Below are 22,687 nucleotides of genomic sequence, written 5' to 3' on the forward strand. Positions count from 1 at the left end.
TTGAATCATCAGTTAAGAGTGTGTTGTTACTTTCCACATATTTGTAATTTTTCTTTTATTAGTGACTTTTAGTTTTATTCCATTATGGTCAGAAAAGTAATTTGCATGGTTTCAATCCTTAAAATGTATTAAGACTTTTTTGTATTCTTACATCTGGTCTATCCTGGAAATTTTTCTATGTTAATTCAGAAGAATGTATATTCTGTTGTTGAGTGGATTATATTTAATATGTCTGTTTGATCTAATTATTTTATAGTTTTAAGTTCTCTATTTATTTACTGATCATCTGCCTGGTTGTTCTATCCATTATTGAAAATGAAATATCACATTCTCCAACCATTATTGTAAAACTGTCTATTTCTTTATTCAATTCTGTCAAAATTTTCTTTATAAAACTCTGTTGTTAGGTGTGTATATGTTTATAAGTTATATCTTCTTCATGGATTGAAACTTTTATCTATGTTTCTTTTAACCTTTTCTTGACTTAAAATATACTTTGGTAATAATATATCCACCCTAGCTTCTTTGGTTAGTACTTACGTGGAATACATTTTTCATCCTTTAAATTTCAACCTATGTTGAATTTGTACCTAAATTATGAATTATTTTTTTTATACTTCAGATATTTTTTGCTTCTTCAAATTTTTTGTTTATCAGGAGTGACTGAACTAAAAAACATAATTGAGTCCCATCATCATCCTGGAAATGGCTTTAAGAGAAAACTAGTCAGATGAATATTATTGCTTCCCATTTTCAACCAGTAAATAGTTGCCACTGATAAAACAGACAACCAAGTCTGTCAAGAATGCTCAAGATATGTTACATAATACAACATGCCTATTCACGGGTGCTGGGGGAGGGAAGACTAGGAAATAATTTATGTGAACTTCTTGATTTCATCATACAAGACAAGCACAAAAGCACCACCCATGCCTCTGAGAACATTGGACCATGCACCCTTGAAAAAAGCTTTGCCTCCTTCATCATGAGCAATCTTCCTCCAGCAGTCAAGTGTGCCTGTGTACATGATATCAGTTCCTTTGCGCCCTGACTGCATCATCATCATGCGGCGACGAACAGTGTCAAATGGATAGGAAGTCAACCCAGCCACCGCTGTGATGGACTGTGCGATCATCCAGCTGATGAAGATGTGAGTATTCTTGGGATCTCGATGCATTCCCTTTGCAGTGTCATAGACACCAAAGCAGACAGCTCGGTAGATGATAATACCCTGTACCGACACATTAAAGCCTTGGTATAGGCCTCTAAGCCCATCAGATTTGTTGATCTTAACCAGGCAGTCACCAAGGCCTTTGAATTCCTTTTCAGCTCTGGCTTTGCCCACATCAGCTGCTAGACAGGTACGGGCAAAACCAAGAGGATACACAAAACACAAGGAGGTGGCCCCAGCAGCACCACCTGATACCAGATCCCTGCAAAGCATCGCCAAAACTGGGCTTTGTCCACACCACTCAGGAAGATCTGCTTGTATTTATCTTTGAAGGCAAAGTTGAGAGCCTGGGTAGGGAAGTATCTGATGACATTGGCCAGGTTCCCACACCAGAAGGACAGGACTCCCTGCTCCTTGGGGATACGAACCACACAGTCTATAATGCCCTTGTATTGCTTATCTGCAGTGATTTGCTTGCTGGCATGCTGCACCTGCAGCAGCAGCTTGACCCGCTCAATGGGTGCTACCGCTGTCTTGGAGATGGCTGCGGCCACTCCACCTGCCAAGAAGTCCTTGGCAAAGGACACAGCGGCATCTGTCATGTTGAAAAGAAGAAGCAGACGACTGCTGGCCTGGGACCATAACTGGCTGAACTCCGGGGCTCTAGGCATGAATCATTTTTAATTCATCTGCCAATATCTGCCTTTTAATTTGAGAATTTAAAACAAGATATTTAATGGCTGTAAAGTATTTTTATAAATCTACCCACATTTTAAAAATATCCCATACTGGACATTTTAATTATTTTAGGGGAAGTTTTTTTGTACAAATAATATAATAAATATTCTTATACATAAATTTATGTGGGCATAACTATATTACAAAACTATTGTAATCAAAGCAGTATGATATTAGCATAAAAACAAACACATTGCTAATGGAACAGAATAGAGCCCAGAAATAAATCTATGCATATAAGCTCAATTAATTTGTGAGAACAAAGCCAAGAATATACAATGAGGGAAAGAATAGTCTCTTCAATAAATGGTGTTGAGAAAACTGAACAGCCACATGCAAAAAAAATAAAACTAGACTACTACCTTATACCATACAGAAAAAGTAACTCAAAGTGGGTTAAAGACTTAAATGTAAAACCTGAAACCATAAAACTCCTAGAAAAAAACACAAGCAATAGACTCCTTGACTTTGGTCTTGGTGATTATTTTTTTTGTATTTGATACCAAAAGCAAAGGCAACAAAAGCAAAAATAAAGAAGTGGGACTGCATCAAGCTAAAAAGCTTCAGCACAAAAAAGGGAAACCATCAATAAAATAGAAGATGGCGGCATAGGTTAACGCCGGAGTTCGCTGCTTTGAACAACTACTTCAAAAGTGAAACCAAAAAACGGAAGGGACATCACCCAGAACCACAGGAACGCTGGCTGAGTGGAAGTCCTACAACTAGGAGGAAAGAGAAACGCATACGGACACTCAGAGGAGGCGCAGTGCTGAAGTCAAATTCTGAGGTGCGGAGTGCGCGGAGCGGGCTGGCGGCGGAGGGCGCGGTTGTTGTTTTCAATCGGGAGGGAGTCGCAGACTCTCAGCTCCAGATCCGGGCGAGTCTCTAGGGACCCAGACTCAAACGGGAGAAGCGGGACTGTCTGGCTTCGGTCAGAGCGAGGGCAGCTTTCTCTCCGAGCTTTGCAGCGGGTGCTGGGACTCAGAGAGGCAGAGCCCCTGGGGACAGGACTGAGAGCCGCCATAACTGCTCTCTCCGGCCCACCCTGTTGATCCTGTGCGACCCGCCCCGCCCAAGCCGAGCGCAGAACCATTTGCCGGATAGCCTCAGGCAAAGGCTAGATTAGCACCTCCCTAGAGGACAGAAGTTCTCTCTCTGCAGACACAGCTGATCCTCACAGCCACTTGGCCTGGAGGTCAAACCCTCCCTGGAATTAGCTACAACAATCAAGATTTATCTATAAGACTGTGAACAAAGACCACTAGGGGGTGCACCAAGGAAGCATAACAAAATGCGGAGACAAAGAAACAGGACAAAATTGTCAATGGAAGAAATAGAGTTCAGAACCACACTTTTAAGGTCTCTCAAGAACTGTTTAGAAGCTGCCGATAAACTTAATGAGATCTACACGAAAACTAATAAGACCCTCGATCTTATATTGGGGAACCAACTAGAAATTAAGCACACACGGACTGAAATAACGAATATTATACAGACGCCCGACAGCAGACCAGAGGAGCGCAAGAATCAAGTCAATGATTTGAAATGCGAGGAAGCAAAAAACATCCAACCGGAAAAGCGAAATGAAAAAAGAATCCAAAAATGCGAGGATAGTGTAAGGAGCCTCTGGGACAGCTTCAAGCGTACCAACATCCGAATTATAGGGGTGCCAGAAGATGAGAGAGAGCAAGATATTGAAAACCTATTTGAAGAAATAATGACAGAAAACTTCCCCCACCTGGTGAAAGAAATGGACTTACAGGTCCAGGAAGCACGGAGAACCCCAAACAAAAGGAATCCAAAGAGGACCACACCAAGACACATCATAATTAAAATGCCAAGAGCAAAAGATAAAGAGAGAATCTTAAAAACAGCAAGAGAAAGAAACTCAGTTACCTACAAGGGAATACCCATACGACTGTCAGCTGATTTCTCAACAGAAACTTTGCAGGCCAGAAGGGAGTGGCAAGAAATATTCAAAGTGATGAATACCAAGAACCTACAACCAAGATTACTTTATCCAGCAAAGCTATCATTCAGAATTGAAGGTCAGATAAAGAGCTTCACAGATAAGGAAAAGCTAAAGGAGTTCATCACCACCAAACCAGGATTATATGAAATGCTGAAAGGTATCCTTTAAGAAGAGGAAGAGGAAGAAAAAGGTAAAGATACAAATTATGAACAACAAACATGCATCTATCAACAAGTGAATCTAAGAATCAAGTGAATAAATAATCTGATGAACAGAATGAACTGGTGATTATAATAGAAGCAGGGACATAGAAAGGGAATGGACTGACTATTCTTGGGGGGGAAAGGGGTGTGGGAGATGTGGGAAGAGACTGGACAAAAATCGTGCACCTATGGATGAGGACAGTGGGTGGGGAGTGAGGGCGGAGGGTGGGGCGGGAACTGGGAGGAGGGGAGTTATGGGGGGGGAAAAAAAAGGAACAAATGTAATAATCTGAACAATAAAGATTTAATTAAAAATAAAATAAAATAAAATAAATAAAAATAAAAAAAATAAAATAAAATAAAATAAAAAGGCAACCTACCAAATGGGAGAAAATATTTGCAATTTATATATTTGGCAAAGGGATAATATACAAAATATATAAAGAACTCATACAATTCAATAACAAAAGTGCAAAAAAATATGATTTAAAAATGGACAGAGGCTCTGAATATACATTTTCCAAAGACATACATGTGCAAGAAAAAGTGCTCAGCATTACTAATGATCAAGGAAATGCAAATCACAACCACAATGAGATATCTTCTCACATCTGTTAAATGGCTATTATAAAAGAGACAAGAAATAACAAGTGTTGATGAGGATGTTAGAGAAAATGGAACCCTGTGCACTGTTGATGAAAATGTAAATTTATGCAGCCATTATGAAAAATAGTATGGAGTTCCTTAAAAAATTAAGTACAGTGAAACCTCTGTACTTATCAAACTTAATAGGTTTGGAGATGCTGTTCAAGAAGCGATTTGTTTGATAACCAAATCATTTTTTCCCATTAGAAATAATGTAAATTGAATTAATTTGTTCCAGACCCCTAAATGATTCTCTGTTTTAACCTTTCTTACATACAGTACATGTCTAATATACTGTTTAATCTATAAACAAACACTTCTTTTCTTAAAGTTATTGAACCACCCCCTCCTAGCCTTAAATGAATCACTTTCAGCACTCATTCCAGGGGTGCAGCATCTTCACTTTTTTATATATCACAACTCAAAAATATTATCACCAGCTAATTGCTTTTCATTTATCCAAATCAACAACAATTTTTCTACCTCTTCAATTGCCTGTGATCATTGTTCTGTGAGCACTTCCACACCTTTAACAATATCAGCATACTTGATGGCCTCGTTATGTTTTAAAATCATCCATTTCAACAGCAAAAAAACACACAAATATATTCACAGCTCAATTTCCTGAGGTGTTAACAACCCGAGGTTTAGCAGTAAACTGATTCTCTCCTTTGTTTGTGGCCCAAGAGATGCTTTTTGTCATACTGTTGCATTAGTTTGAAAGGGTTGTCAGGCTGAGGACTGAAGTTTTGTTTGAAAATGGAGACATTTTTTCTATGAACAACTTGGTCAAGAACAGAATGTTCAAGATGGGAGATGTTTGAGAACCAAGATTTGACTGTACCATATAATCCAGCAATTCCACTTCTGGGTATTTATCCAAAGGAAACAAAACACTAACTCAAAAAGATCTCTGAACCTTCATGTTTGTTGCAGCATTATTTATAATAGCCAAGACATGGGAGGGACCTAAGTGTCTATTGATGTATGAATGGATAAAGAAAATGTGGTGGAATATTATTCAGCCTAAAAATGAAGGAAATCCTGCCATTGGTGTCAACATGGCTGAACCTTGAGGCATTATGCTAACTAGAATAAATCAGAGAAAGACAAATATGTGTTCTCACTTATATGTGGACTCTAAAAACAAACTCATAGATTAGTGATTGCTAGAGTTGAGCCTAAGGGTGGGCAAAATGTATTAACATGGTTAAAAGGTATAAATTTCCAATTATAAAATAAATGTGTGATAAATACTTTTAATTAAAAGCATATATTTATGGCTCGAACTCAGATTAGGCAGTACTTATCTGTGTGAAGAAACATTTTCAAAGATAAAGTAGGTGAAATCTCATTACCGATAAGCAGTAACAGATGTATATTTGCAATAGATTTTGATGATAGGAAATACTAACTTTGAACTCCATCTAAGTAAAGTGTTACTCCCCAAAGAATTCCATTCTTTTCACTAGAATTCCTGTATCACAAAACATCACACTTGGTTGTTATTATATTTCAAATTTTGTCAATAAAATGTTGTGGAAATTTGTTTTCTCTCTTACCTAAGTATATTTTTATTAAAAAAATATATTTTATTGATGTTTTACAGAGAGGAAGGGAGAGAGATAGAGAGTTAGGAACATCGATGAGAGAGATACATCGATCAGCTGCCTCCTGCACATCTCCTATTGGGGATGTGCCCGCAACCCAGGTACATGCCCTTGACTGGAATCGAACCTGGGACCTTTCAGTCTGCAGGCCGACGCTCAATCCACTGAGCCAAACCGGTTTCGGCACCTAAGTATATTTTTAATATTGTCAATTTTGCCTCTTGGACTTTAAAGCCTAAAATATTTACAGAAAAAAAATTTGCTGACTCCTGGAGGGAATATTTTATTTATTTATTTATTTAAAAAATATTTTTGTTTCAGTGAGGAAGGGAGAGGGAGAGAGAGATGGAAATATCAATGAAGAGAGAATCCTTGATCAGCTGCCTCCTGCACATCCCCCACTGGGGATTGAGCCTGCAACCAGGCATGTGTCCTGACTTGGGAATTGAACCATGAACTCCTGGTTCATAGGTCAACACTCAACCACTGAGCCATGCTGGTTGAGCTGGAGTGAAGATTTTAGTCTCTGTCTCAAAAAGCTTACAATCTAATTTTAGACAAACAAGACAAATGCCCATGAAACTGCAAGCAATCTCTCTTTATTCTTAAATTTTAAATATTCTTCAGAAGTATAAAAAAGCTAACAAATTCTGATCACCCACCATCCTGCACACAGTCCCTTTTCCAGAGGTGACCAAGAGATCATTCTGCTTCCTCCATTCTCCTCCAGTCTAGTCTCACTCTGCAGCCAGAATAACCCTGTTAACAAGTAGGTCAGCTCCTATTCCCTGTACCCCAACCCCTGCAGCACATCCCCATCTCATTCAGATTAAAGCCACAACTTCACAGTGGCCTCTGGCTAAGCATCTCCCACTCCCTCCCCAACCTTGTGGTGTTCCAGCCACACTGGCCTTTTGTTTTTTCCTGGAACAGTCCCTTCTTAGGACCTTTGTGAAAGGGCGAGGGCTATGCCCTCCATCCTACCCTGGATCCTCCATGTTGGGGCAGAGGCCATGTGCTCAGAAGAGTGCCTTCTTCCCGGAAGCCCAGGCCCCTGCTGGCCACGCCCGGGATTTCTAATGACAAGCAAGGGATGTTCGCGCCATAGAGATGACCGCATCCTGTGCAACAAGACCCGACTTGGCGCCTGGCCAATCCGAAGGGCCCACAGCTAGCCCCCTCCCCTCACTATTAAAGCCCTGATTTTCTCATGGATATCACTCGGTTTTCCGGTCGCTGCGTCGGCTGGAGGTCCGGGTCGGGTTAGCTAACTCAATAAAGGACCTTCTGCTTTTGCATCGGATTGGCTCCCTGGCATGGTATCTTGGGGATCTTGAATTCTGGGCATAACACTTTGCACAAGCTGTTTTCTTAGTCTGAAATTGGGTTCCCTGGTTTAACAAATAAATATACAGGATGCAGTTGAATTTGCATGTCAGATAAACAAATAATTTTAATATAACTATATCCCAAATATTGCATGGGAAATATTTACATGAAAAAATTATTCATTACTTAGTTGAAATTCAAATTTAGCTGGGTGTCCTGTATTTTACCTGAAAGCACTACTTGGAATATACTTTCTCCAGATATTTTTGGATCTAACCTCTTTAAGTGTTTGTTCAGAGGCCTCCTTCTCAGTGGAGCCCACCCTTAGTGCCACATTTAAAATTACCACCCAGGTCACTCCCTACCACTCCTAATCCCATTACCTGGCTCTATATTTTTCCTATAACATTAGTCAAAATCTAAAACACCAGAAAGTTCACTTATTTGGCATGTTTATTATTTATTTTTTAATCTCCTCTCATTCAAATGTAAACTCAACATGAGCATGGATTGGGGTCAGGGGGAAGCAATTAACTAATTTATCCCATTACCTGAAAGAGAGCCTAGTGTTAGGTCGGAGAGAGCCCAGGATCAGAGACATGTGATGAGACAATGGACTTCCCCTGGGATTTCTCACAGATCAACGTGCCAGACACAGATACCAGCTTCTTCTCCCTGAATCCACATACCCCCACACAGATAGGGACTTCTTCTGAATACCCCCGCCCATCCCCTGCGGCAGAGAATTCCTCAGCTCATGTCCCCGCCCCTCACCCAACTGCAGTATAAAAAAAGCGCCCCCCTCCCTGTTGGCGTGAATCCACGTGCCCTGTCCTGGGGGTACGTGGGTCTCCCGGGGACGCAGAATAAACCTTTTCCTTTCCTTTCTTTTCTGATTCACTGGACTCTATTTCTTGCGCCGCCTCCTGAGCCACCTAACCTAACATTTGGTGCCTTGAAACCCGGGTGGCGTGAGCACTCCATTTGGCCGTGCCTCCACGGCTTTGGGTGCCCGCCTCTCCCTCCTCGTGGCTCTGGACCCACCAGGACCTCATCTCTTCAGCTCAGCAACTTTTCCCAGTTCAGCAGCATCAGCGGTGAGTCCCGCCCCGCCCCCGTGCCGGTCCCATGTGGCCACCCGCCCCGCCGGCATCTCTGTCCGTAAACCGTGGCCACGTCAGAGATTGCCTCTCCGGACCCTTCCAGGAAGGCTCCTCCGGACCTGGGGGGGTAGCAGGGACGCCTCTACCCCACCCACGGTCCCTCCCTCCGTCTCTCCGTAGCGTGGGATAAACTGCTGGGACGCCAGCCTTTAGCCCCGCTACAGGCCACGGGTATCGAGCACGGGGAATCCAAATTCCAAACCTGACCTGAGCACACCTCTAGGGTGCCGGCTCGCCGATCTGGCTAATGAAAACGGGACCCTGACTTTACCGTCACACCGACCTCAGTAATTTCTGCCAGTGAACTGGGAAATTTGCCCAAGTCTCTCTCTCTCAGTCTCTCTCTCAGCCTCTCTCCATCTCTCTGCGTTCCCCGTCCCTCCCCCAGTTCCTCCCGCCATCTCTTCTCGCTCCGCCCTTCCTCCTCCCTCCGGGCTGTCCCTGCGCCGTGCCGCTCCCCGCACCGCTGAGCCCGCGGTGTGTGTGGTGCATGTGGGAGTGGGTTCATGTGCTGTGTGTGGGACGCAGCGACGGCACCGCCATCGTCTCCGCGTCCCCCCACCCCCTCCACCGGAGAGGCCACCACAAATTCCCCCGGCGAAAGGCGCCGCTCTCCCACCGGCCTCGTGCCCCTGTCCATCACCCTCTCTCCTCTTCCTCCCTGCCGGACCCTCCTCCAGCCACACCTTCTTCCACCTCCTGACCCCGCCTCCCCTCTTCTGCCCGCCCCACTGCGGCCGAAACTCAAACCGCCTTTTACAACCCCAGTCCCAGCACGTCTCCGCCGCCCCGCAGTCTGTCTGTCCGCGCACCGCCGCAGCCGCTAAAGCCATAGCCGCTGCGGGAGCTGGAAACTCAAGTCCCCTGCCGCCCCTGCCCCTGCCTGCTTTCCCAGTCGGTACACACACGCGTCCCGTAGGCTCTACCTTCCTTCTGTCCTTCCTCCTCCGTTCTGCCCCTGGGAGGTTGTGGCTTTTAAACTCAACTGCCGATACTTCTCCCAAGCCCACTCAGGCCACCTCTCCCGCGCTCTCCCCTTCCCTTACAGCCTGCCTTAGTAACCTGTACCCCACACAGTGCCCTAAGGTCTAACCGCCCGCCTTCCTCTGTGCCAGCCTTCCTCTGTGCCCGCCTTCCTCTGTGCGCTCTGCCGAAACTCCGCCACCATGACTGCCAGCACTTTAGTTCACAGGTGGCCGACCAGTTCCCTTTGCGAGAGGTTGCAGCTGTGCTCTCTTCAGACCCTCTTAACGAGAAGCTTCCTTCTCCCCTAGAGCCCAAATCCTAAGAATGTCAGCTCCAAAACAGCCTCTTCCATTTCTGCGCCCATTCTACCCCTGCCATAGTCCCGCCCAGGAACTGAGGGCATAGTCTGAATCTATGCCCCCCACTCTAACCCGACCTTTAAGGTCTTTATTGGTCCTCAAACCCAGGTCCGAGATCGAGTGAAAAATGGCCTTGAAGGTTCTTAATGCCCTGGAGGAGCAGGCACAGTCAGAATGGGAGGCCTGCCTTCCACAGGAGGTAGACCTGCAGACATGCCTTAGTTGTTTGTGGCCCTGAGGTTGACGGCAGCCGCCATGGCCCTAAGGGGGCTGTGAGCGGTGGGGGTACAATGAAAGGAACGCCACTGGAGAATGCTTCAAATGCGGAAATGAAGGCCACTGGGCAATGCAGTGCCCCTGGCCCCGAGCTCCGACCAAGCCCTGCCCGGCATGCGGTCAAAATGGTCACTGGAAGAGTGACTGCCCCTGGAAAAGTGGCGGGCCCTTTACGTCTCAGCGTGAAAGGACCACCCTTCCAGGAGGCCATGACGCACCACCACTGGCCATGCTGGGATGGGCTGAAGACTGAAGACGCCCAGCCTTGATGACCCCGTCATCCTCGCCATGCTCAGGGCTGCACTGAAGGCCACAGGTCACCTTCCCGATTGACACGGGGGCTGCCTTCTCTGTCCTGCTCTCCTTTTTAGGGCCCCTTTATCCTTCCAAGATCTCGGACATGGGTATTGACGGCAAATCCACCTGCCCTCTGGCCACCGGACTCCTTCCCTGCCTCCTTGATGATAGCATGCCCCATGCCCCTGTCAGGACAAGACATCCTCACCATCCTAGTGGCCACTCTGCAGCTCACTCTGAGCCCTTCAGCTTCCCTGCTCCTCCCACTCCTGGCCCCCTCCCTTTACAGGGATGCAGATCCCCCACTGCCATGCATCCAGTCATGGGGCCCTGTTGTCCCAGACCACAGTAGCCTAGCTCAGTCTTTGCCTAGCTCAGTCGTCGCCTACCTCAATCTTCGCTGTGAATGCCTTTTCTCCTTCTCTCCGCCACTACTGTCCCCTCCTCTGAACTGAAAACTGCTCTGACCTCGCCCCATCCCCCTTCACCCTTCCCAAAGGAAAAATGCGACAGTTTTAAAATCCAAGACAGTTTTAAAATCCAAGCGGCTAGAGGCCTGGGAACAGGCTGCGCAACCTGCTCCCTCCCTCTCCCCGCCTTTTCTCCAGCCTCCAGGTCCCTGGCTTCCACTGCTCCTTCCATTTTCCCTTGGATAACAGCCCATTCTAACATTTTCTCCCGCTTTCGCTGCAATACCTACCTCTCTCAGGCTCACCAAGTGCCTCCCACCATCCCCGAAGAAGATTCGGCGACACCATCCAGGACCGGATGACCCATCATTCCTCACAGGCTCTTACCGGGCAAGGGACCCTCCGATTCTGCTCAGGTTTTTCATATTTTCAGGTGAAATGGGACATGGAATGATGAGGGAGTCATCAATTCTACTGTCTGGATGGGAAATCCTCTAGTGTCACTCTCTATTTACGAACCCTGTACCTACTCCTATGCCCACCCTCATCAACACAACTTTCCATCTACTCTCAAACATCAATCCCTCCTCCTCTACATCCTGCTGGATTTCTGTCACTGGCTCGCACCCTCATCATAGCCACTCAATTCCAACCTATTGCACCATCTAACTAAACTCTCTAGAAATTCGCAGCTCCTGGCCGGACCTCCTGCCCATGGCCCTGACCAAACTCCGGCTACACCAAGGAGCCCCATTTTCTTGAGCCCTTTTGACTCTTCTTGCTCAATCACCGTCTTCTTACTGATCCCCCTCCCCTGGGTACGTATCTCCCATATCTGTCTTTAACCAGGCAATTGCTCTGAGAACATGAGAACAGGTTTCTGCCCAAGCCAGAGCCGACCGACCAGGACTCCCAAGACCAGCCCTTCACCCTGGTGACTCGGTCCTCCTTAAGAACCTACAACCACAAGCCTTGGAGCCTAGGTGGACAGGACTTCACACTGTAATCCTCACAGCCCCCACTGTGGCCAAGCTGCTTGGCGACCCCAGCTTGACGACCTGTCCTGGCACCGCCTCTCCAGACTCAAGAGGACCCCGGAGCAGCATGACTTCTATAAATGTGAGGTGTTGGGCCCCACTAAGGTCCGCCTTAACCACCCTCCCCTCTTCCTTCTCCTCCTGGCCCTCAGCAACCTACACCTACCCCCACCCACTTATGTGTGGAGGTTCAAGGTCCGTGAAACCTACTACCAGAATGGCAAACAAGTCACCTGGCAGGTCTTTGCTGGCTGCCATCCCACTCACGACTTCTCCAAGAACCCAAGGGAAAGGTGAATGTCAGCCTCCTGTGGCTGGCATTCCCCTTTGGGAACCCGAAACTCCAGAGCCCATCCTGCCCCCACGGATATGCTACCAGACCAGTAATCCGGTAACCGGAGGGCGAGTCACGTGGAACTGCACCCAGAACTACACCGCAGCCAGCCCCACCAAGGCCAGTCCAGGTACCTTCTTTTGGTGCAATGGCACCTTAAGCAACTGCATGAACTCCTCTGACCCCGGGCCTTGCTTCGTGGTCACAGTAGTTCCCCAACTAACCTTGTACGGAGAGTCGGAGCTCACTGGTTGCTCCCTCCATCCCATCCCTGGACCCACCTGGCTGCCTTCCTCCCTGTCATGTTAGGGGTGAGTATCACTGCCTTGGTAGGCCTCACTGGGGGGCCCTCGGGAACAGTCTGGTCACTGCTCAGTACTTTAATGACAAGCTCCAGTTAGCCCTGGAGTCTACTACTGCCTCTTTTAGCCTCCCTACAGCAGCAAGTGACATCAGTAGCCCAAGTAGCCCTACAGAACCAGCTCGCCTCAGACCTTCTGACTGCAGAAAAAGGAGGAACCTGTATATTCCTTCAGGAAGAATGCTGTTACTACATCGAGCCGGAGTAGTGGAGCAAAACGTAAACGTACAGACCCTGACTAAGCTGAGTGAAGAACGACATGCAGGACACTTCCAGGACAACTCTCCTTCCGGCTGGTTCCAAAGCCCCTTAGCCACCTGGGTCCTACCCATGATAGGGCCCCTGATTCTCATCTGTGTCTTTTTTCTCCTAGCCCCCTGCCTCCTCAAGTTCATCCGCTCCCGGATCGCGGAGATGTCAGAGTGACTGTGAATCAGCTCCTGCTCCATCCCTACGCTCGGCTGCCCTCCGACCTGCCTCTGCCTAACCCTGGCCTTTAAACGCCCCCCCTCCGTCGCCCTTAGCCAGCTGGAAGCAGTCAGAAAGAGTCGCCGTCCCTTATCACCAAAAGGCCGGAATGTTAGGGCGGAGAGAGCCCAGGATCAGAGACATGTGATGAGACAATGGACTTCCCCTGGGATTTCTCACAGATCAACATGCCAGACACAGATACCAGCTTCTTCTCCCTGAATCCACATACCCCCACACAGATAGGGACTTCTTCTGAATACCCCCGCCCATCCCCTGCGGCAGAGAATTCCTCAGCTCATGTCCCCGCCCCTCACCCAACTGCAGTATAAAAAAAGCGCCCCCCTCCCTGTTGGCGTGAATCCACGTGCCCTGTCCTGGGGGTACGTGGGTCTCCCGGGGACGCAGAATAAACCTTTTCCTTTCCTTTCTTTTCTGATTCACTGGACTCTATTTCTTGCGCCGCCTCCTGAGCCACCTAACCTAACACCTAGCACATAATAAGAGCTCAATAAATGTTTGTTAAAAATGAATGAGTGAATGTCCTCTGGACAGCACCAATATGTCCACGGGTAATCATTTCACCTTGAACTTACTATATTTTTGTCAACCTTTTCTTCCACCCTATTCACTCAAGCTAGAAGGCTGGTGTCAATCCAAAATCCTCCCTATCTCTTATCCTGCCCTATTCCTCCTACAATTATTCAGTTTCCACATGCTGCTATAGCTTCCTCTGCATTATCCTTCATCTGTTACCCACTCCCTGATTCATGGTGATTATCCAGTTCCAACATTGCCTTTTAAAGTGTTGTGTATTACTTGTAGCAGAGTAGCGCAGCGGAAGCGTGCTGGGCCCATAAAGTGTTGTGTATTACTTGAAAGTCTCCCATGAGTCTCTTTGAGTCTCATCTATCCCCACTTGATCCCTTCCTCTCAAGACGTCTTGATGATCTTTCTAAAATGCAAACATATTGAGAAACAAAAACCACATTTGTAAAATTAACTGCATGAATCTCAAAACTGATAAGCTGCTCCAAACTGTTAGATCAGAGGAAGCCCAGGATCAGATGCATGCAGATGTGTGACAAGATAATGGACTCTCCCTGGAATTTTAATAGATCAGGGTGCCAGACACAGATACCAGGCTCCTCCCTGGTATCCACAACGACCCCCACACAGATACTGACTCCTTACTGAATACCCTGCGGCAGGAACTTCCTCAGTTCATGCCCCCACCCCTCACCCAACTGCAGTATAAAACAAAGCACCCCCCTCCCTCTTGGCGCTAATCCACTGGCCCTGCCTTGGGGTTTGTGGGTCACACTGGGATGCAGATTAAAACCTTTCTTTCTTTCTTTCTTTCTTTCTTTCTTTCTTTCTTTCTTTCTTTCTTTCTTTCTTTCTTTCTTTCTTCTTTTTCTTTCTGATTGACTCGATTCTCTTTATTTCCTACGCTGCCTCCTGAGTCACTTAACACAAACCATGGCATGCAAGACAAGCTAAGCTCCAATTGGCTTAACATGAGCTCATTCAGACCTATATATCCCAAGATAAATCTTTAGTACAGAGACTCCACAAAAACTGTTTTTAAAATTTTATTTTTACATTATAGTTTATATTTAATATTATTTTATATTCATTTTCAGTGTACAGCATAGTGGTTAGACAACAAGTACCTACTTGGCACCATATATATCTATGACAATATTATTGACTATATCCAAAGACTAAAAATGGTGGCAGATTAAGTGGATGCTGCATGGACATGCTCTCAGGAACAAACTGGAATTACAACTAAAATACAGGAAAACTGCCTGAATAATCAATGGAAGACTCACTGGAAAGAACCCTGATAACCAAGGACCAAAACTGGAGATTGCATAGAGACTGGTAGGAGGGGCAGAGGCATGAAAGATCTGGTCATGCCCTAGCTGGTTTGACTCAATGGATAGAGTGTCAGCCTGTGGACTGAAGGATCCCGAGTTTGATTCCAGTCAAGAGCATATGCCCAGGTTACAGGCTCAATTCCCCAGTAAGGAGCATGCAGAAGACAGCCAATCAATGGTTCTCTCTCATCATTGATGTTTCTAACTCTCTCTCCCTCTTCCTTCCTCTCAGAAATCAATAAAAATATATGAGAGAGAGAGAGAGAGAGAGAGAGAGAGAGAGAGAGAGAGAGATGGTCAGGTGCCCACAGATAGCAACTGAAGTTCTGAAGAAATATCTCAGCTATGGGGGGTTGCCACTGGGGTCTAATCCCCAAGCTGGGCTCCCCAGGAGAGAGCACCAGAACTGAAGAGGGCACTCACACAAAATCTGGCTGTGAAAAGCAGCAGGGTTGCTGTTTGCCAGGGAGAGACTGGAAATTCAGACATCCTCTTAAAGGGATAATGCACAAAAATCCCTGTGAAGCTAATAACTGGAATAGTGAGCCGAGGGTTTTTCCTGGGGTCCTGTCTCCTGATGCCAAAGAACGAGTGCACAGACCAGAGGATTTAAGAAAAAGTGTGGAAAATTTATTACAACTATATGCCAACAAGCTTGACAATGCAGATGAAATGGACAAATTCCTAGAAAAATACAATCTCCCAAAACTGAATCAGGAAGATTCAGAAAACCTGAATAGGCCAATAACAACTGATGAAATAGAAGCAGTAATCAAAAAACTCCCAGCAAACAAAAACCCAGATGCCAAATGGCTTCAAAGGGGAGTTTTATCATTCAAGGAAGAACTAACACTTACACTTTTCAAACTATTCCAAAAAAATCCAAGAGGAAGGAACACTTCCAAACAGTTTTTATGAGGTCAGCATTATCCTAATTCCAAAACCAGATAAAGACACCACAAAGAAAGAGAATTACAGGCCAATATTCTTGATGAACATAGACACTAAAATCCTTAACAAAGTATTATAAAATCAGATCCATCAATATATTAAAAAGATGATACAACATGACCAAGTGAGATTTTATTCCAGGGATGCAAGGTTGGTACAATATTCAGAAATCAATAAACGTGATAGACCACATAACAAATTGAATGCAAAAACCACATGGCCCTAGCCAGTATGCTCAGTGGATAGAGCATCAGCCTGCAGACCAAAGGATCTGGGGTTTGACTCCAGTCAAGGGCATGTACCTTGGTTGCAGGCTCCTCCCCAGCCCGGGCCCTGGCTGGGGCTCATGCAGGAGGCAACCAATCGATGTGTTTCTCTCATATCAATATTTCTCTGTCTTCCCCTCTCTCTTCCCCTCTCTCTTCCACTCTCCCTAAAAACAAATGGAGCCCTAGCTGGTTTTACTCAGTGGATAGAGTGACAACCTGCAGACCGAAGGGTCCCAGGTTCGATTCTGGTAAAGAGCACATGCCCAGGTTGCTGGCTTGATCACCAGTAGGGGACATGCAGGAGGCAGCCAACCAATGATTCTCTCTCATTATTGATGTTTCTATCTCTCTCTTCCCTCTCCCTTCCTCTCTGAAATCAATAAATATATATTAAAAAATAAAATAAAATAAATGGAAAAAATATCCTTAGGTGAAGATTAACAACAACAAAAAAATAATAATCACATGATCATATCAATAGATGCAGAAAAAGCATTCAACAAAATCTATCACCCATTTTTTATAAAAACTCTAAGCAAAGTGGGAATAGAGGGAGCATTTCTCAACATGATAAAGGCCATATATGACAAACGAACAGCAAACATCATACTAAATGGGCAAAAACTAAAATCATTTCCCCTAAGAATAGGAACAAGACAGGGATGCCTACTTTCACCACTGCTGTTCAACATAGTACTGGAAGTACTAGGCACAGCGATCAGACAAGAAAAAGAAATAAAAGGCATCCAAATTGGAAAGTAGGAAGTAAAACTCTCATTATTCACAGATGACATGATGTTGTACATAGAAAACCCTAAAGAATCCATCAAAAACCTACTAGATTCGCCCTAACCGGTTTGGCTCAGAGGATAGAGCGTCGGCCTGCGGACTCAAGGGTCCCAGGTTCGATTCCGGTCAAGGGTATGTACCTTGGTTGCGGGCATATCCCCAGTGGGGAGTGTGCAGGAGGCAGCTGATTGATATTTCTCTCTCATCAATGTTTCTAACTCTCTATCCCTCTCCATTCCTCTCTGTAAAAAAATCAATAAAATATATTTTTTTAAAAACCCTACTAGATTCAATAAATGAATTTGGCAATGTAGCAGGATACAAAGTCAACACTCAAAAATCAATGACTTTCATATACACCAATAATGAGTTCTCAGCGAGAGAAACTAAACAAGCAATCCAATTTACCATTACAACAACAACAAAAATTTAGATACCCAGGAATAAACTTAACCAAGGCAAAAGACCTGTACTCAGAAAACCACAGGGCTTTGAAAAAAGAGATCAAAGAAGCTATAAACAAGTGGAAAAATATACCAGGTTCATGGATCGGTAGAATCAACATCATTAAAATGTCCATACTACTCAAAGCAATCTATAGATTCAATGCAATCCCCATTAAAATACCAACAGCATATTTCAAAGATCTAGAAAAATACTCCAAAAATTTATATGGAATCAAAAAATACCCCAAGTAGCTGCAGCAATCTTGGAAAGAAAAACAAAGTTGGAGGAATCACAATATCAGATTTCAAGCTATACTACAAAGCCACCGTTATCAAAACAGCCTGTAACTGGCACAAGAACAGGCATAGTAGTCAATGAAACAGAACAGAGACCCCGGAAATTGACTCAAGCCATTATGCTCAATTAATATTTGACAAAGGAGACAAGAGCATACAATGGAGTGAAAATAGTCTCTTCAATAAATGGTGTTGGGAAAATTGGACAGATACATGCAAGAAATGAAACTTGACCACCAACTTACACCATACACAAGAATAAACTCAAAATGGATAAAAGACTTAAATGTAATTCATGAAACCATAAAAATCCTAGAAGAAACCATAGGCAGCAAAATCTCAGACATGTCTCCTAGCAATGTGTTTACGGATAATTTCCTAGGGCAAAGGAAACTAAAGAGAAAATAAACAAATGGAATTACATCAAAATAAAAAACTTCTGCATAGCAAAAGAAATCATCAACAAATCAAAAAGGGAGCTCACTATATGAGAGAACATATTTGGTACATTTATTAGTATACTATGGAATAATATGCAGCAGTAAAAAAGAAGTACCTCTTACTCTTTAGACAGCATGGAGGGACCTGGAAGGTATCATGCTAAGTGAAATAAGTCAGTCAGATAAAGACAAGTATCATATGATCTCACTCATATGTGGAATAGAAGTAACAAAATAAACTGATGAATGGAGTGGATCCAGAGTCATGGAAGCATGTAACAGAGTTTGGAATCTCGGAGGGAATGCGGGGAAGGGTAGGTGGGTGGCAAGTAATCAACCAAGAACCTTGTGTGCATATATGCATGGCCCATGGCCACAGACAATGGGGTGGTGAAGGCCTGGGGTGGGGGATGGGGTGGGCTGGAGTGAGTCAGTGGGGGAAAGAAGGAGTCATATCTAATACTTTCAACAATAAAGAATTATTTTAAAAATATTATTGACTATATTCCCTAAGCTGTACTTTACATCTCTGTGACTATTTTATAACTACCAAATTGTATTTTTTAATCCCTTCACCTTTTCACCCAACCCCAAACCTCCCTCTCCTCTGGGAACCATGAGTCTGTTCTCTGTATCTAGGAGTCTGTTTCTTTTTGCTTGTTCATTTATTTTCTTCTTTAAATTCCCTATGTGCCGAAACCGGTTTGGCTCAGTGGATGGAGCGCCGGCCTGCGGACTGGAGGGTCCCAGGTTCGATTCCGGTCGGGGGCGTGTGCCTGGGTTGCGGGCATATCCCCAGAGGGAGATGTGCAGGAGGCAGCTGATCGATGTTTCTCTCTCGTCGATGTTTCTAACTCTCTGTCTCTCTCCCTTCCTCTCTGTAAAAAATCAATAAAATATATTTTAAAAAAAATTCCATATGTGCGTGAAATCATATGGTATTTGTATGTCTGACTTCCTTCACTTAGTATAACACCCTCTAGGTCCACCTACACATTGGAGATGGTAAAATTTCATTACTTTTATTATTATTATTCTTTATTATTTAAAGTACTACATATGTCTCCTTTTTCCCCCATCAACCTCTCCCCGGCCACTCCTACCCCCTAGGACATTCCCCCACTGCCCCAGTGTCAGCATCCATTGGTTATGCTTATATGCATGCATACAAGTCCTTTGGTTAATCTCTTACCCGCCCCCGACCCTGCCTTCCCTCTGAGGTTTGATGGTCTGTTTTATGCTTCTCTGTCTCTGGATCTATTTTTGTTCATAAGTTTATGTTGTTTATTATATTCCACAAATGAGTGAGATCAGGTGATATTTATCTTTCTCCAACTGGCTTATTTCACTTAGCATAATGTTCACCAGGTTCGTCCATGCTGTTGTAAATGGTAAGAGCTCTTCCTTTTTTACAGCAGCATAGTATTTCATTGTGTAGATATACCACAGTTTTTTAATCCACTCATCTGCTGATGGGCACTTAGGCTATTGTAAATTATACAGCTATGAACATAGGGGTGCATATATCCTTCCAAATTGGTGTTTCTGATTTCTTGGGATATATTCCTAGAAGTGGGATCATTGGGTCAAATGGGAGTTTCATTTTTAATTTTTTGAGGAAACTCCATACTCTTTTCCACAGTGGCTGCACCAGTCTGCATTCCCACCAGCAGTGCATGGGTTTCATTCCTTTTTATGTCTAAGTAATATTTCATTTATATATGTACCACATTTTTTTATCCACTCATCTATTGATGGGCATTTGGATAGCTTTCATATCTTTGTAAATAATGCTGCAATGAACATAGGGGTACATATATTCTTTTGAATTAGTGTTTTGGGTTTCTTCAAATTTATACCCGGAAGTGGAAATGTAGGTCATAGGCAGTTCATTTTAATTTTCTCTGCGCCATCCATACTGTTTTCTATAGTGGCTGAACCAATCTACATCCCCACCAACAGTGCACAAGGGTTCTCTTTTCATCATTACTTAGCCAACACTTGTTGTTTGTTGATTTATTAATAATAGCCATTCTTACAGGTGTGAGGTTGTATCTCATTGTGATTTTAATTTGCATTTCTCTGATGATTAGTGAAGTTGGGCATCTTTTCATATATCTAATGGCCATCTGTGTGTCCTCATTGAAGAAGTGTCTATTCAGATCCTTTGCCCACTTTTGAATTGGATTGTGTTTTGGCTGTTGAGTTGTATGAATTTTTTATAAATTTTGGATATTAATCCATATCAGATGTATCATTGGCAAATATCTTTTCTCAATCCATAGGTTGTCTTTTTGTTCTGTTGATGGTTTCCTTTACTGTGCAAATACTTGTTAGTTTTATGTAGTTCCATTTTTAAATTTTTTCCCTCTTGTTTCCCTTGCCAGGAAGATATATTAGAAAAATATATATATTTGCTAAGAGCATTGTCAGAGAATTTACTGCCTGTTTTCTTCTAGGATTTTTATGGCTTGGGGTTTTACATTTAATGCTTTAACTCATTTTGAGTTTATTCTTTTTCTTTTTTCAAGAAAAACAATTTAAATATGATGTTACATGCCATGAACACCAATTATTCAAGAAAAATGATCTTACATATGTAATATTACATGCAATAAACATTAATATTTCAAGAATAAAAGGATTTTAAGTATAATAATATTACCAAAACTGTACTAACAGCATTATATCATAAAAGTTGTAGGAAATATGTAAAATCTGCAAATAACAGGATTACTTCTATTATATTCTAGTATATATTTTCCCCCTCAGGCTCTATTTTTGTTCATCAGTTTATGTTGTTCATTATATTCCACAAATGAATGGAGTCATGTGATATTTATCTTTCTCTGACGGGCTTATTTCACTTAGCATGATGCTTTTAAGGTCTATTTTGTTGGATATGAGTATTGCTACTCCAGCTTTCTTTTTTCTTTTTCATTTGCATGGAAAATACTTTTTCCATCCCTTCGTTTTCATCCTGTCTGTGTCTTTTGTTTTGAGGTGGGTCTCTTATAGACAGCATATAGTTGGGTAATTTTTTTGTATGCATTCAGCTACCATACACCTTGTTTGGAGCATTTAATCCATTTACATTTAGGGTTATTATTGAGAGGTACTTATTTATAGCCATTTTAATTCTGTATGGCTAACTTTTTCTCTCTGTTTATTTTTCTCAGCAATCTCTTACAGCAATCCCTTCAGCATTTCTTGTAATGCTGGCTTGGTGGTGATGAACTCCTTTAGACTTTTTTTTTTTTTTTTTTTTGTCTGGGAAGCTTTTTATTTGACCATCTATTTTGAATGATAGCCTTGCTGGATATAGTAATCTTGGTCTCAGATCCTTGCTTTCCATTACCTTGAGTACTTCATGCCATTCCCTTCTGGCCTGTAGAATTTCTGTTGATAAATCAGGTGTCAGCTTTATGGGAACTTCTTTGTAGGTAACCGTTTTCTTTTCTCTTGCTGCCTTAAGATTCTCTCTTTGTCTTTAATTTTTGGCATTTTAATTATGATGTGTCTGAGCGTGGGTCTGTTTGGGCACACCTACTATTCTAATATTGTTATGTTTCACATTATCCCACAGCTCCCTTAAGCTGTCCTCCTGTTTTATAATTATTGTTTTTTTTTTCTTTTTAGTTCTCTAATTGAGTGATATTTTCAACTCTGTCTTCTAATTCACTGATTCAGTCCTCAGCTTCCCCTAATCTGCTGTGTATTCTTTATTTGTGTTATGTCATTCTTTATCTCAGACTGTTCTTTTTTCATAGTTACTATCTTTTTTCATACTGTTGAGCACTTTTAACATCATTACTTTAAACCCTATTTTAGATAAATTTCCTTATTGCTGCTTCATTTTCTCTTCTTCTGGAGAATCCACTAGTTCAGCGGTTTTCAACCTGTGGGTCGTGACCCCTTTGGGGGTCGAACGACCCTTTCACAGGGGTCACCTAAATACATCCTGCATATCAGATATTTACGATTCATAACAGTAGCAAAATTACAGTTATGAAGTAGCAATGAAAATAATTTTGTGGTTGGGGGTCATCACAACATGGGGAACTGTATTAAAGGGTCGCAGCATTAGGAAGGTTGAGAACCACTGCACTAGTTCTTTCATTTGGGGGTTGTTTCTTTGTCTCTTCATTTTGGTTGTCTATTTGGGTTTATGACTATGTTTTAGGTAGATCTTCTATAGCTCGCAATCTCTAGTGCAGGACAGTGTTAAAGGCCATTTCTGACTAATTGACACTTCTATTATAAAGAAAGG

General features: G+C 43.4%; 1 pseudogene; it reads right to left on the reverse strand.

The window, feature by feature from the left end:
* Positions 1–618: 618 nt before the first annotated feature.
* On the reverse strand, positions 619–1,830 carry LOC132228263 (ADP/ATP translocase 2-like; annotated as a pseudogene).
* Positions 1,831–22,687: the final 20,857 nt, after the last annotated feature.

The sequence above is a fragment of the Myotis daubentonii genome, chromosome 2 (assembly GCF_963259705.1).
Source record: "Myotis daubentonii chromosome 2, mMyoDau2.1, whole genome shotgun sequence".
In the NCBI taxonomy this organism is placed as follows: domain Eukaryota; kingdom Metazoa; phylum Chordata; class Mammalia; order Chiroptera; family Vespertilionidae; genus Myotis; species Myotis daubentonii.